Here is a 14814-nt window from a genome sequence, read left to right as displayed (position 1 = left end):
GCCTGTGTCCACCAACTATCGCCGCTATTTTCTCTGGCTCCAGACGTGGCGTTGTGTTTGGAGAGCTTTCCTGTTCTCTTAGTCGCAGCCGGAGTTTCTCAGCCCTGCTCACATCCGGCTGGTGTTTTGGGTAACGGCATTCACAATGATACACGAGGCAAGGGACTGATCCTACACAGATCAGCTCCAGGTGCCTGTGTAATGGCATTCATAATGATCCAAGTAGCCAGCTACTGATCCTACGTCAGCTGCCATGAGATATCCACGGTATACGGCCCCTGGGCAATGCCGGATTCAGACAAGCCAGTCTTGACTCAACAAGACCACTGGTACCATCCTGATTGGCTGCCAGCCCTGTCACTCTCACTGGTCAGCTGAATCAGTGAACTTTAGCCTACATCACGGATGCCCACTCGGTGGTCGTCAGGGAACAAGAAGGGAAGACGAACAGACCAATGAGAAGATGTGAAGCGATAAGATCCAGAGGAATACAGCTGCTGGAAAGAGCCATTTCGGAAAATGACAATGTGGTCTTTGCAGAGCCTTGACATTTCCTCACTCCATTTTCCCCAGCCCATGGTTACAGTAACACCACGGGACGGAGGACCGATCCTAGACTTCACAAAGACTATGGCAAAAATGATGGCCTCACCATCGCAGTCTCCAATCTCTTTACATTAGGAAACAAGCTTTCTTGCTGAATGGTTCATAAGCGCTCAGCCTGGTGAGGAGGTACGAGAAATACCGTCCAATAGAAAATCAAACCCCCCCAAAAGGAAGTCAAATGAACTAACCTTGGAAATACTCAGTCCCTAAGCTCCAACCCCCAGAACAGCTGACAGAGGGACCGATGGGGTACAGTGCTCTGGTCAATACTCATCTGCACCTGTAAAGGGAGAGTAAGAGAAAGAGGGAGGAAATATAGCTGTGGCAGATGGAAGCATATGTGTTGGTTTAAACCAATTTATCCTGAAGATTTGCAAAAAGCTGCCATCTGACGTGTCTTCCATTGTGGTACAGCGCCACGTGAAAGCCAAGGACTCGCCCAGGCTGTTCCTGTGGGCATGGAATCAGATAGAAGTAGTTCTCCATCACTAAAATCCCATCAGCCAAAAGGATGCAGTTTCAGTTTTCCTGGACTCCTTTTTTATTTTGCAGACATACACACCGGTGCCAGCGTTTGTTGGCACTGAGCAGCAGAATGCCAGCAAGAATGCTGAATAAAACTCAGGTTCAATTAGCATGTCTGTTGTGTTTTCCCTTCCAGTCCAGTCCAAGAGAAGATAAAATACACATTACTGTCCCGTTAACTTACCACGTGGAGTTCGGTCTAGTCAAACCATTTAAAGCAGCCAGGTTACAAACCAACGAAACATTTTACAGTGCTGCTTTCTCAGTGCTTGTTTGCATTTCCACCCGGAGGCCATGAAGTTGAAGGTGGAAGTAGTCAAAGTGATAATTGGAACAGAAAGCTGGCAGATCATATCCACCCAAACCCAGGATTCAAAGGTCACATCAATAAGTCTTCATTTTGACCACACATGCTGTTTATCATTCACAAGTACATCTTCTGTCGAAGAGGATTAATGGGCTTGCCATAGATCAGTCCTGGAGGGTCAGCCTGATCTGTCACAAGTCTTATACTGATCTGTCCATTTTCACACTTGTCTGAAAAGGCAGAGAAATATGATGTTTGGACTATAGTAGCTGTTAGACAGTTAAAGCATAAAGTGAGAATGGGTTACTAGAAGCAGAATCCCAGCTCCCAGTGCAGCTCAGCTGATAAGTCCAGATCTCAGCGGTGCTCAGAGTCCCAGGTCAGGCTATAAAGGAACTGTGTGAACACCTGCTGTGGATTCGATGGTGCAGCTCTGGACTACAACAGTTACCTTCACCTGAGAGATATTATGAAAAGGGGGATCTGAAATAGAATTTCATTCCTTTTCATATATAGCTCTCTCATATTCTCACATGTCATATTCGCTCTTCTCATATTCTCATATTCACCCCATCATAAGGAGACTGAGAGTTTGATCACTGGTAATGCCCATATCAATTACAGGGACACTGACCAATCACAGGTGTCTGTGGGCTTTTACATCATAAAGGGGAGGATCGCGCTCACCTCTGAGCGTGTGACTCCGCCCCCTGATGATACATGAGCCACATCTTGAAAAGGGGCAGTGATTGGCTGCATGCGCCTTGGAGGAACCATGTGACAGCCCACACCCTCCATGATTGGCAGCTCTTATGTAACCGGGGAGATTTACCTGATGGGCAGGTACTGAAGACAATTAAAATAGGGCAAAAAAGGAAGAGGGAGATAGACGTGAGTTTGTTGACAAGCTGTACATCACTGCTAGTGCCTCCGCAGGAGAGCTATCCAGAGGACTGGGGTTCAGAACAGATGCAACAAATGTCCCCTGTCCTCTCTAGCTATTTGGCACATTATTAATAAGTGGAAATACACCAGGAGAGAGATGGAATAAAGGAAGAACGGGTGTGTGTCGGGGGGGGGGGATCACCTTTGAAGAAGACTACAGCATTTCACAGAGCTGTACGGTGGAAGTTCTCTCCTGGCCAAGTTTGTCTTCTGACCTGAACTCCATTAATAACTTAACGACACTGACCAGAATGAAGGCAACAAGCGTTAAAATAAGCAGGAACTGCGGAAACGATGAGGCCCACACCACAGGGATGCTGTGCAGCTAACGCTCGGTCACTTGCCTGTTGTTTTATTGTGATTGCGCTATAAATTCAGCAGATATATTTTCTCCAAACACTTCAGAGTGCAACAGTCAGCATCTTCTGGCTGAGCACATAACACTTCATACAGCATTTAATGACAACAACCATGCCAACCATCGTGGAACACACCCCCGGGCTATGTGCTGCTTCTAGAGGCCGAGAGTTTCAGACAGCTAGTTAGGCATGGTTTTTGCAGTCCTGGGTAAAAGAGTCTTCCTCCCAGTCTCCTGAAGAAAACAGATTTTTCCTGGACCCTACATTATTTATAAATATAAGATTTCTCATTTGACAGAATCAATTTTTGCGTAGAATATTTCATCTCTACCGGGCTCAACAATAAGATGAACAAAGAACTCCCTAGAAGCATCAGTCATACTGCCAATTGATCAATAAGTAAATCAATCTATCACTTACTATCTCATATACGTCAGGAAATGCCAAAAGGTCGCCTGCGTGATTTATGACGCAAACACAGGAGACATAAATCATGCAAAAAGCTATTATTGTAATACAGAGTCTGTACAAGCTTTGGAAACAGTGCCTTTCCATGATATTCCACATACATGGTGCTCCTGCGCCATCTTAGAAGGACATTGGTGCAGGATTGGTTTCACTGGTCCTCTGTTGGACTGGGAGGACCATACACACACATGACCAACAGGAAACGTGTTACAGTAACATCATGTTTGCTGCTGAATTAATGACTGAATGAATGACTAAATGCACCTTTTATCTGTGCGTGATGTTCCTGAGATACCAGTGTCCTTAGGCGATCCTAACCAACTCCATCACTATAAGGCTCCATACAGACAACATATAGACAGCCTGCAAAGAGCAAAATCTGGTGCACTGGATTCAGAATACCAGAATCAGAACCACAATGTGTATTTGAGTTTTTCCTGAATAGGTCTCTTTGCATTTTTTGAACAGGGAATTAAATAATACATAACGACGTGTTCCTCCGTTAATTAAACTTTTACTACCTCCACTGACGCTGTCATTAAGATGATGTGGTTTTTTTACATTCAGGGTCTTACCCATGATTGTGGTTTGCCAAACATGTCCATATTTCTATTTATGGTGCCAAATGTTTGTATGTTTTGTCACTGCTGACCTGAGAGCAAAGAGACCAAAGCAGCAGATCGCGACATGTTCTTCCCTCATGCACACGGACGCTTCTGAAACCTTCATCCACAGTGAACACGGCACTTACTCTGAACTTGCCGCAGGGTGATGGATGTGAGGATTTGGGATCAGCTGGTGTTAAGGAGGCTTTGTGGAAGTTCACTGGAGGCTTTGTGGAGATTCACTGGAGGCTTAAAAAGTCCGCTCATGGTGTGTCGATGATCCTAATGTTTTCGTCTCTGATTACAGGTGGAGAATCCTCAAGACTTTGCGAAGACATACAAAAGTGAGTTTGATTTTTTACATTTATGAGAGTATTTAAATTATAAAGAAATCTAATCGCATAAAATATATCTTTTATAAATGCATTTTTGATTATATCTAAAATATTAATAATAGTAATAAACCGACATTATTTTGTTTTTATGCAGGTTTTTCCCTTCTTTTCCTCTTTCTGTCTTTCTTTTTTAAACTGTATAATCTAATCTGCCCTTGGTGGTGTTTTTTAAACTGCATAATATAATCTGCCCTTGGTGGTGTTTTTTAAACTGCATAATATAATCTGCCCTTGGTGGTGTTTTTTAAACTGCATAATCTAATCTGCCCTTGGTGGTGTTTTTTAAACTGCACAATCTAATCTGCCCTTGGTGGTGTTTTTTAAACTGCATAATATAATCTGCCCTTGGTGGTGTTTTTTAAACTGCATAATATAATCTGCCCTTGGTGGTGTTTTTTAAACTGCATAATCTAATCTGCCCTTGGTGGTCTTTTTTAAACTGCATAATCTAATCTGCCCATGCTGGTCTTTTTAAAACTGTATAATCTAATATGCCCTTGGTGGTCTTTTTTAAACTGCATAATCTAATCTGCCCATGCTGGTCTTTTTTAAACTGTATAATCTAATATGCCCTTGGTGGTCTTTTTTAAACTGTACAATCTAATCTGCCCTTGGTGGTCTTTTTTAAACTGCATAATCTAATCTGCCCTTGGTGGTGTTTTTTAAACTGCATAATCTAATCTGCCCTTGGTGGTCTTTTTTAAACTGTGTAATCTAATCTGCCCTTGGTGGTCTTTTTTAAACTGCATAATCTAATCTGCCCTTGGTGGTCTTTTTTAAACTGCATAATATAATATGCCCTTGGTGGTCTTTTTTAAACTGCATAATATAATCTGCCCATGCTGGTCTTTTTTAAACTGCATAATCTAATCTGCCCTTGGTGGTGTTTTCTATGGGAAGAGAGGTGCAGTGTTGAGGTCGTTGCTGGTGCCAGCTCTCCCCATTAACTGGTCTTAATGGCAGGTTTCCAGGGCAGCTCTTCCTCTGCTCTTTGGTGAATGCTCAGTTCAGGAACCCTTAACCAAACATATATCAGTAAAAGTACTGCCACCACTGTATCTCCATAAAGTAACGAAAAGTGTCAACGTTTCCTGAATGACTCGCTCCGGATGGTGTTTATGGGCGTGAACAGGAGCTGTCCGTAGTCCTGAACCACTCAACGGTCTGATCAAATATCAGGGCTTCGGGGTGGACAGACGAAACCCTCTCGCTGTGCGCCACACGAGTCCCGCCTCTCTCTCTCTCAGTCCCAGCATCTCTCGCAGACCGACTGTCATAAGTGGCCCAAGCGTAGTGTCATCTGCCATAACAAAGAGCTGGAAGTGTGAGTACACTGTTACGCGGGCGAAATCAGCGACGCCTCTTGCTTCCGTCGCACGCCTGCTAATGCCCGCACTCGTAAACGACGTTTATTAGCGTTGGCCAGACTACGTCGGGGCTCTCCATGGGCCACGTTCCCATCGCGCTCCCCTCCGCGTCTCCATAAATCATTAAGCAGTGGGTTCTTCCACGCGCTTACGCGCCACCACCAGCAGGAAAACGAGTGTAGGGATTGATAACATCCAACTTCAGCGCGCCACGACACGAGAGGGACAAGCAGAGGACGTTTCAAATAGCCTCCGATTGTCTTAGCACTGGCAGATCGGACAGGCTGTGCCCGTTTTTTTTGACAGAAGCCAGAATAAGTTATCGATTCACTCAAATGTCATGGCACACGTTTATATATTAATACGCCAGGGTGCAGTAACGCGCCGATCAATATCGACTTTTCCACAGATCTGACGTGCTGACGTCTCCCTTGTGTCTGGGGTGTGTGAGGAGCGAGGGCCAGGGGCGAGGTACCTGCTGAACCGTCAGCGTGCAAAATCGAATGAAGTGCCTTTATTGATTGAGTTTCACACTGTCATTAACAACAGTGAAGACAGACAAGAGGTTATTAGTGTCTTACTTCTTGTTTTTGCAAAAGTGCAAAACCGAAAACTGAAAAGAAAAGAAAAAAAGGATGGAGAATTACTCAAGCGCTTCGAGCCTTCGTATCTCGCCGCTGGAGAATTTAAATAAAGATAAAGGACTCGGCTAAACGAAAGTGGCGGCATAACATTTCATTATCATGCACAGTTCTGAGTGAAATGGGCTGGAGTTGACGTGCTTAACAAATGTTTCTCTTAATTCGACGGCCAGCCAACCGTGTCGCGTGACGTCCACGTGAAACATGTCCTCTGCATCACGCGGAGACCGCGCAGCCCGTCGGGGGATGTGCCGGCACCACCACGCTTCCTTTACCCACTTCGATGAAACTTGTGTCTCAAACTGTCTCAAATCAGGACAATAATGTGAAGACCGCCCCGCCTCCCCTTAACCGTGAGCTTGTTCTATAAAGATAGTTTTCCTTGCGGTCGAGCCCTCAGTTTCCGTTGAATACATGCGGGACCATTATGTCACTGGGACGATCGGGGAAAGATGCCATTTTAATTAGAGTTGGCAGATTTAGCTCTGGCGCCCGGCGACGCTGACAGAGGACAAAACGCGCCGGCTGTAAATATGACTTATTTGTCCACACGGGCAGCCGGCGCTAACCGAGGGACAGGTGGCGGAATTAGCGCGGGCAGGAATCGTGGCGGACGCGTGCCGTGCACGCGGAGCGGAGGGGACCGTCTGGCCGAGTCACGACCTCGCGGGGACGCGCGCAGGGCCTCTCATCAGCGCACGGACCCTGTGTGGACTTTTGGCTAAAGAAAGTTGCTTTGGGTGAAGTTTTATCTATTGACAAAATGTAAAAAGAAAAAAAGCAAAGAGACAGAGAGAGGGGGGGGGGGGGGAGAAGAGAGAGAGAGAGAGAGAGAGAGAGAGAGAGAGAGAGAGAGAGAGAGAGAGAGAGAGAGAGAGAGAGAGAGAATACCTTTTTAAATTGTCCAATATGCCCCTGCGTACTTAATGATTTTAATGAATGCTGTCAAAAATGAACTTCACTTAACCTGATTCAGCAAGCACTGAACTTGTCAGGACATGAACGACTACTGAAAGTTTCTGCTCATTAAGTAGTTCTCACTACTTAGTTAGTAATCATGGACAGGTTTCCAAGTCCACTGGATGTGATACAGTTTGGAGTGCTCTATTAAAATAGCTTTAGTGAATGCATTTGTTAAAAAATTATAATGATTTCTGTCTCTATTAACGCATATTATTAAAGAATGGCATCAAAATACTGGCAAAATAGGCAAAGTCTTAAAGTGTTAACATGTAAAAGTGTTAACGTGACATTGGCACGTGTGACGTTAATCCCAGACAGCAGAGGGTCATTTTTCAGATTTATTTTTAATGTGTGTTTTTTATTTGTTTAGAACTAATCTTTTTAATGCCGCCGCTGTCCAAGTGACCAAGTGAAGCACCCCAGTTCAGCAGGCTTCATCGTTTCCTGTTAGCGATGAGACAAACAGCTTCGGGACTCACTGCTGAACTCTGTGGAAACAGAGGGTCATGTCTTCTCTCTGTCTGAAGGACAGGAAAAGGGAGAGTTTATCTCCAGTTATTGCACATGCAGCGCCTACAAAGACGCCAGATGCAGAAGACATAAAAGAGGTTCCTTCAAAAACACACATAGCTCGCTCTTTGTCTCTCGCGCCGATCGAACGCCGTATTCCGCTGAAGCGCTCTCCCCGGGAACAGAGGCGAATTGATTGTCTGAAAGAATAATCTTATTACTCTTCTTCCCCACTGAGACGCGAGCTGTTGTGGAGACATGGTGCTGCCTGGCAGTGATGGAATTTTTAATTATCACCTGGAAGGCAATCTTCTATGTCTCCTCTTAGCGCACTTGAGCAGGGCGTGAGTTACGTGCGTACGGACCGCCACTGTTTCCGCGCGGGCTGGGGTCTTGGCTTCTGCCGCCGGAGCGTGGATAGCGTCTACCACGGTGCTCTGGAAATGAAGGTTAGGGCATTAAAATTGCATACAGGTGTCATTATGTCCATGAATAAAACAAGCAACCGGGAGGTGTGGAGAAGCACACTGACGAGCAGAATGTGGTGAGGGTGGAAGACGTGTGGGTAAGGACCCAGCGTTCATCTGGGCTCCACCGTGGAGCGCCGTTTGGCTCTGGGATGCTTTAGACACCGGACTCCACCATGCAGTATTTTGCATAAATAAATAAATAAATAGGGAAAAGACAAATACTGAAAAAAAACCCCAGATTAAGACCTGGATCTTTCCTCGAACCCCGGAGGCCTTTGGCATGTGAAGCATAATCAGGCCAAAACACACTCTCTCGCTCTCTAAAAAAACCAAAACACCTCTGTAAAACGCCGTTGCTGTGGCGATAGGAGGCTCTCTGGCACGCGTGCGTGCCGGATGGTCTGTGTGTAGGTGGTGGGTGCATTAACCTGCCTGTTCTCCATCATTGGCAGCAGAGGCTATTATGCATACGAATCAGGGAACAATGAAAAGAAAAATCTGGAACTCTGCACGACTCTTCTTTCTCATGGACATTTTCGTTCCCTGTGTCTCTCCCCAGTCTCTCTCCTTTTTTATTTTTTTCCACCTTTGTAACGCGCCCTTCATATTGATAAGCCGCTATATAAGTGTACCTTGTTATTGTGGCGGTTATTAGAAAGGCAGCCGGTCGGGCACACTGCAGCAGGCAGACAGTAAGCTGTTTGACCCGCGGAACGATTCCAGCGCTTGGCGTCTACGGTGCACTGATATTAACAGCTAATTGTTGCAGTAAAGTGTTATCTAAACGCCCCGTCTCTTTAAGCGTGCACATAGTCGCTTCACCCCACTATCTGTGTCCCTCTTAATTGGCAGCATTAACGACGCCTGTTGCCTTAATTCATCTGAGTGGGGAGTTTCTCCCCGGGGCAGTTTGCACTGCCGATGTCTGCCCCTTCACCGTGGGCCCTGGACCTGGTGGGGTGCCAGTGGACACCAGTGTCTTATCATAATGTGACAAAAAGTGTGAGGAATTCATCTTTAGGAAAAGGGTTTTGAAAGCAAGTCAGTGCGATTCTTTAGTGAGATGTTTAATTCACTGGTTCAACCCGTTTCTTCCTGACAGCGTTCCTGATTAACATCTGAACCGTGCAGGCGCATTCTTAGGCCTGTTTTACATGTAAACAAGTGTTTTGGTTGGGCAGAAACATGACCTGGTGAGGGAGCAGCGACAGAAATACACCATCACAATTATAGGCTTACCGAATGACCCAAGTGGGCATAATGAATTATGTCTAAAGCATTCATATGCGTGTCCCTGTGTATGTGTATGTGTACGTGTGTGTGTGTGTGTGTGTGTGTGTGTGTGTGTGCGTTTGTGTGTGTCTGCAGCAAGTGTTTACAGTAAGTGTATGACTCTAGAGAAAATATATTACATTGTGTAAGGTTACAAGCATAAAATGATATTTGATCTCTATTCATTATACTAAGCTAAACTTCAAAATGCACACAGAGCAAAAATAAAGTGCACATGATGAGTTTAAATGGTTTAGGGCAGAAAAGCGATTCATAGCTATAATGACTAAGCTGGCCATTTAAGAGTGTGTTAGGGTCCTCCAGGGTCCTGCCCTGCGAAGCAGACTGTAAGGGTTTTGAGAAAAAACCCTGGCAGTGGGTCTGAAAATACCTCTATATCTGAATATCCATCTCTAAGCACACTGCTTTCTGCTGGATTCCATCACCATAGGAAATATTAGATTCAGCCAGAGTCTCCTCACTGATTATAGAATAAGAACTGCAGAGATAGATTATAACATCTAATGTATAATCTTCTTATTATGGCTGCATGAAATGCTTTTTTAGGTCCAAATCCGATAAGGTGTGGGATTCCTAACAAACTGGGCTTCCATCCCTTCAGGGAAATTCCTACCCTAAGGCATGCCTATTATTGATCCATTAACGATCCATACACATCAACGATCCATACACATTATCGATCCGCGCACATTATTGTGATCTGTTTTTGGCAGATCACTGGTATTTCCAATATCTTCTATACAGGAGAAATCAGCCAGGGAGAGTCTCTCTTTTAAGCGTGATTGTGCTGTCTATCCGGAGCACTCTTTGGCCAGGGTTACACCGGGGTTTCCAGACCAGCGAGCCGAGGTACATTAAATTCATGCACACAATGCATGACCTTGGCCGCGTTGACGTATGATGTGACAATCCAACGACTGAAAGTGTCTGGCACAGAATTGCTACTGGGTCTAAGTTATGTGTGCACATAAATCTGCATGTTGCATGTGACACCATTCACTTATTCCCTTTGGTGTTGACATATTTCCCATTAGTTTCCTAAGTGTAGTGTTTAAATAATGCAGTACGTGAAAGAATAGCACAGCTCTATGCACAATGCAGCAGAAAGACAGGAAGAATAGAAGAGTTTCTCCCACACCCCACGTCATCTATCATAGCGATGCAGGACGGAGAGAAGATCATATCAGATCTGACTGCAGAGCTCGCGATTACGCCATAGTGTGGACACACGATCTGCCTGAGCTGCAAATTCACTGCGACACTTCAGACGACTCTAGTAACCCTCATGTGAGTGTAATCCTGGCATGAGTGTGTCCCTCATCTGAGTGTAATCCTGGCATGAGTGTGTCCCTCATCTGAGTGTAATCCTGACATGAGTGTGTCCCTCATCTGAGTGTAATCCTGGCATGAGTGTGTCCCTCATCTGAGTGTAATCCTGACATGAGTGTGTCCCTCATCTGAGTGTAATCCTGGCATGAGTGTGTCCCTCATCTGAGTGTAATCCTGGCATGAGTGTGTCCCTCATCTGAGTGTAATCCTGGCATGAGTGTGTCCCTCATCTGAGTGTAATCCTGACATGAGTGTGTCCCTCATCTGAGTGTAACCCTCATGTGAGTGTAATCCTGGCATGAGTGTGTCCCTCATCTGAGTGTAATCCTGGCATGAGTGTGTCCCTCATCTGAGTGTAATCCTCATCTGAGTGTAATCCTGACATGAGTGTATCCCTCATCTGAGTGTAATCCTGGCATGAGTGTGTCCCTCATCTGAGTGTAATCCTGGCATGAGTGTGTCCCTCATCTGAGTGTAATCCTGGCATGAGTGTGTCCCTCATCTGAGTGTAATCCTGACATGAGTGTGTCCCTCATCTGAGTGTAACCCTCATCTGAGTGTAATCCTGACATGAGTGTGTCCCTCATCTGAGTGTAATCCTGACATGAGTGTGTCCCTCATCTGAGTGTAACCCTCATCTGAGTGTAATCCTGGCATGAGTGTGTCCCTCATCTGAGTGTAACCCTCATCTGAGTGTAAACCTGGCCAAACGGTAACCCTCATCTGAGTGTAATCCTGGCACCCGAGACTGTGAGACTTGGGCAGATCATTTCCTAACTAACACAAGGTCTTAGTAGGCTGCTATATAACAGTCCAGTGATCATGTATGGAGCCACTGAACATTTGACTTGAGGAGGAATAAAATATAACTGCCACAACCAGGAGCAAAACCTCGCTGCGTTTGCCGAGATGCTCTCGACACCCTAATGACTTTTCCACCGTGAAAATGAAAACGTACGATCCATTATCATTCATGAGGCGCGTCTCTGTGCTTACATGTGGCGCATCATAACCCGAGACGTTTATGTCATTACTTGGGCCTTGCTGATGGTGTAGAAGTGAGCTTGCAGACCATATTAACACTGATCATATTTACCCCTGAATGCACTGTGCGTTTCAGCGCCGGCAGCCCGAGGGTCAGTTTCAGCAGGGCCGTCCTCGCGTTTGTCTGCTGTTTCACACGCCGCCTGACGTGCCGGCGAGCTCTGATCGCAGGGTGTATTACATTGGTGATTGCGTTGCATAAATCACATTAATCCCCCCCAAAACCCCCGAGCTAAGCCAGAGAGAGGCTTGTGTATGAGGGAAGATACAGGTACAGTTGGATATCAGGCCAGGAGACCAGCACGGCTAAAGAAGACAAACCCTTTTCAGAGCCATTGATGAAATTTTAGAGGTGGTTGGGCTGTAAATAGACAAGTATTCTCCTAGTTTGCATTCAAGTAAGAGACAGTTTCATTTTCGCTGTGGACCAGGAAATAAGGGATCCGTGAGTGTTTAGTAATTGTAGCAGAAGAACTAGTAGCAGTCTTGTCGCCAACTCTGAATAAACTGCATGTTTTTTCCTCCATAAGCAAATTTAAACAAGCAGAAACAGAGAAACGCTTGTGCCTGAAGCCAGCAATTCAACTTTTCCTTGGAAAGGTGATTACTGCATCTTTGTACTAAACAAGAACGCTCTGTCAATAAAGCTATTTTGTCTGCATCTGGAGAAGGGAAAAACAGTCTCAAACGGTAAATGTTAGCTCAAGGCTAACATTTCTATTTCCTCGCTGGATTCTGAAAAGCTCGATGGAACAAATCGTCTGGAGAGCCACGTGTCCAAATGCAGGAGAAGATTGGCTCTTAAATCCGAACCATTCCCCCGGTCACGAGACATCTCTCAGAACCGCACTGAGAAAAGCTTACTGCAGCCGAGCACGGAGCTAATAGATATCAGAAAAAAAAACAAAACCTTAAATAAATAAACAAAACATTCACCTTTTTAAGCAACCCTCCCTGAATAGCAGTTACACAGCCAAAGCCGTAGAACAGAACACAGCAAACCAGGTAGCGTTACCACTTTTGCTTCTTTAATTACTCGGAATTGGATGCACACATTGATTACCAAGGGGGGTGCATCGATACTGAGAGTTTTAAGGAGGTGAGTGTCTAGGCTGGAGATCCTTGGACCCTCCTGCTGGACTCTTGGAAATGGATCAAGCTATCGATCTGGCAGGACCACAATGTGCTCACAGGCATATCCACACGGCAGCGTAGATCAGCGGCGTGTCTGTTTTCATCTGGCCCATTTGTCAGGTCGCCGAAGTAGGCTCTCAGGCACAGAGGTGTGACAGACGCCTGGGAACGATGTCACCCTGCTTAACCAGTGAGAGTGCGGCCCGTCGGGAACGTGATGCTTTCGGGGGGTTTTTTTTTGTTAAGCATTGTCCTTAGGGACTCCAAAGATGGATCCGACGCTAACTTGCCACTAACGAGGCAGTGAGTCTTCTTGAATCCAATTAGACAGGTTGGGGAGAAGAAAGGCGGAGTGGGAAAAAGCTGAGCATGCAGGATCAATCGCCTCTCTCTCAGCAGAGGGTGGGGCCAAATCCCACAGGACCCAGGGGAGAACTGGCCAACCTCACAGCTTCTTTGCAGTGTCAGCCTGGAACTGCAGGGCATATAAACTGTTGGTCTGCTGGGGACGTAAACTCATAATCTGGGTTACTGTTGTGATTATATTATGTTAACCACTTTTCATAGCTAGCTAATATTAAGTAGCCAACATACTGACAGGCATAAGAGCAATGTGTCATCTTGCTACCATGAGACATTTATAATTCCACGGTGACAATATTCTGTTATTTGAAGAAATTAAAAAGCTTCTGGTTACATTTTTTAAAACCATCTTTTTAAATTTCACCCATCTGGGTTTGACTTACTGTTATATTCCACATGGTGTATCTTCTACGGCACTACACCCTTCAAGGTTGGCAGAAGAAAAGGGGCAGTAGACAGTCCAGGGAGGAAGCCAGCCAATCAGAAACAGGCACTGTAGCCAGTTAAGAGTCCAGGGAGGCAGCCAGCCAATCAGAAACAGGCACTGTAGCAGTGTTTGTGAACTAGTCCTGTAACACATCAGCTGGTAGAGTGTCTGTGAGCTGGTCCTGTCACACCACCAGGTAGAGCGACTGTGAGCTGCTCCTGTAACTCACCACCAGGTACAGCGCCTGACGTTGTACTTCCATAAAGCTATGTTTGAGTTACTTGGTTGCTGAGAGCCCATATTCTTACCCAACAACATTTGCTGTTGGTTTATTGCTACATTGACTTGTTCGTTAATGTAACATCTTCTGTCCTGTCCCAGAAGGCCTTCACCACATTGTGTTCCTATCTGATAAAACCTCACCTTCAGTGAGCATCCACCCTATGTGGTGTTTATTTACACAATCCGTATAACACACAGGGGTCTGTGATTGGTGGGCTGGTTGTAAACTATGATAGCCAGATGCTGGGTGCCCAGGAGCTCAGCTTTGGTCACATAAGGAATCCATCACATGCTACATTAAGATTATTGTCCAAATTTTTATATTAAGTGACGGTTACTTGTACTATTTGTATTCCCACAAAGCCACAACCAATCCAAACCTTAGAAACATGCCCTTAACATTCAAATCCACTGTGGCTATTGGCCAACCTGTATCACATGCGCAAGTGTAGTACAGACTGACAGGAAATGTGAGACAGTGAGCCATGACACCACTCAAGCTGTAGTGCAATGGGCTTGGTGTGCTGCACCAAGTACTCACGTTGTCCTTGGTTAGAGAGTTATTTTTAGGCAGGAGAAACAGGTCCAGGCATTAATGAATGGGCTCCTTTAACCAGCGTAATGGTACAGGAGTCGACTGCTAGGCAGATAGGCGTCTCCAGGGCAGAGGAGGGGTTTGTTTTTTGTTTCTGCCCTCTGAGGGTGGGAAACTCCAGTCCAGTACTAAGTGCTATATGTCGCTGTGCATTAGTGTTTATTTCGAGGGGAGACAGAGATTTAG

General features: G+C 45.5%; 1 protein-coding gene across 3 annotated transcripts in view; it reads left to right on the top strand.

Annotated features, from left to right (window-relative positions):
* The window catches only part of tnr (tenascin R (restrictin, janusin)), a 111618-nt gene that overhangs the window by 21755 nt on the left and 75049 nt on the right, over nt 1–14814 (top strand). For all 3 annotated transcript variants that reach the window (XM_035536376.2, XM_027011367.3, XM_081703288.1), the window contains one exon: nt 4123–4159. The gene's annotated coding sequence lies outside the window, so the exon portion shown is untranslated. The remainder of the gene's footprint in view (nt 1–4122; nt 4160–14814) is intronic.

Source organism: Electrophorus electricus, chromosome 20 (genome assembly GCF_041902795.1).
Source record: "Electrophorus electricus isolate QZ-2024a chromosome 20, ASM4190279v1, whole genome shotgun sequence".
Taxonomy (NCBI): Eukaryota; Metazoa; Chordata; class Actinopteri; order Gymnotiformes; family Gymnotidae; genus Electrophorus; species Electrophorus electricus.
The sequence above is the reverse complement of the archived record's forward strand: the minus strand, read 5'-3'. Positions and strand labels throughout refer to the sequence as shown.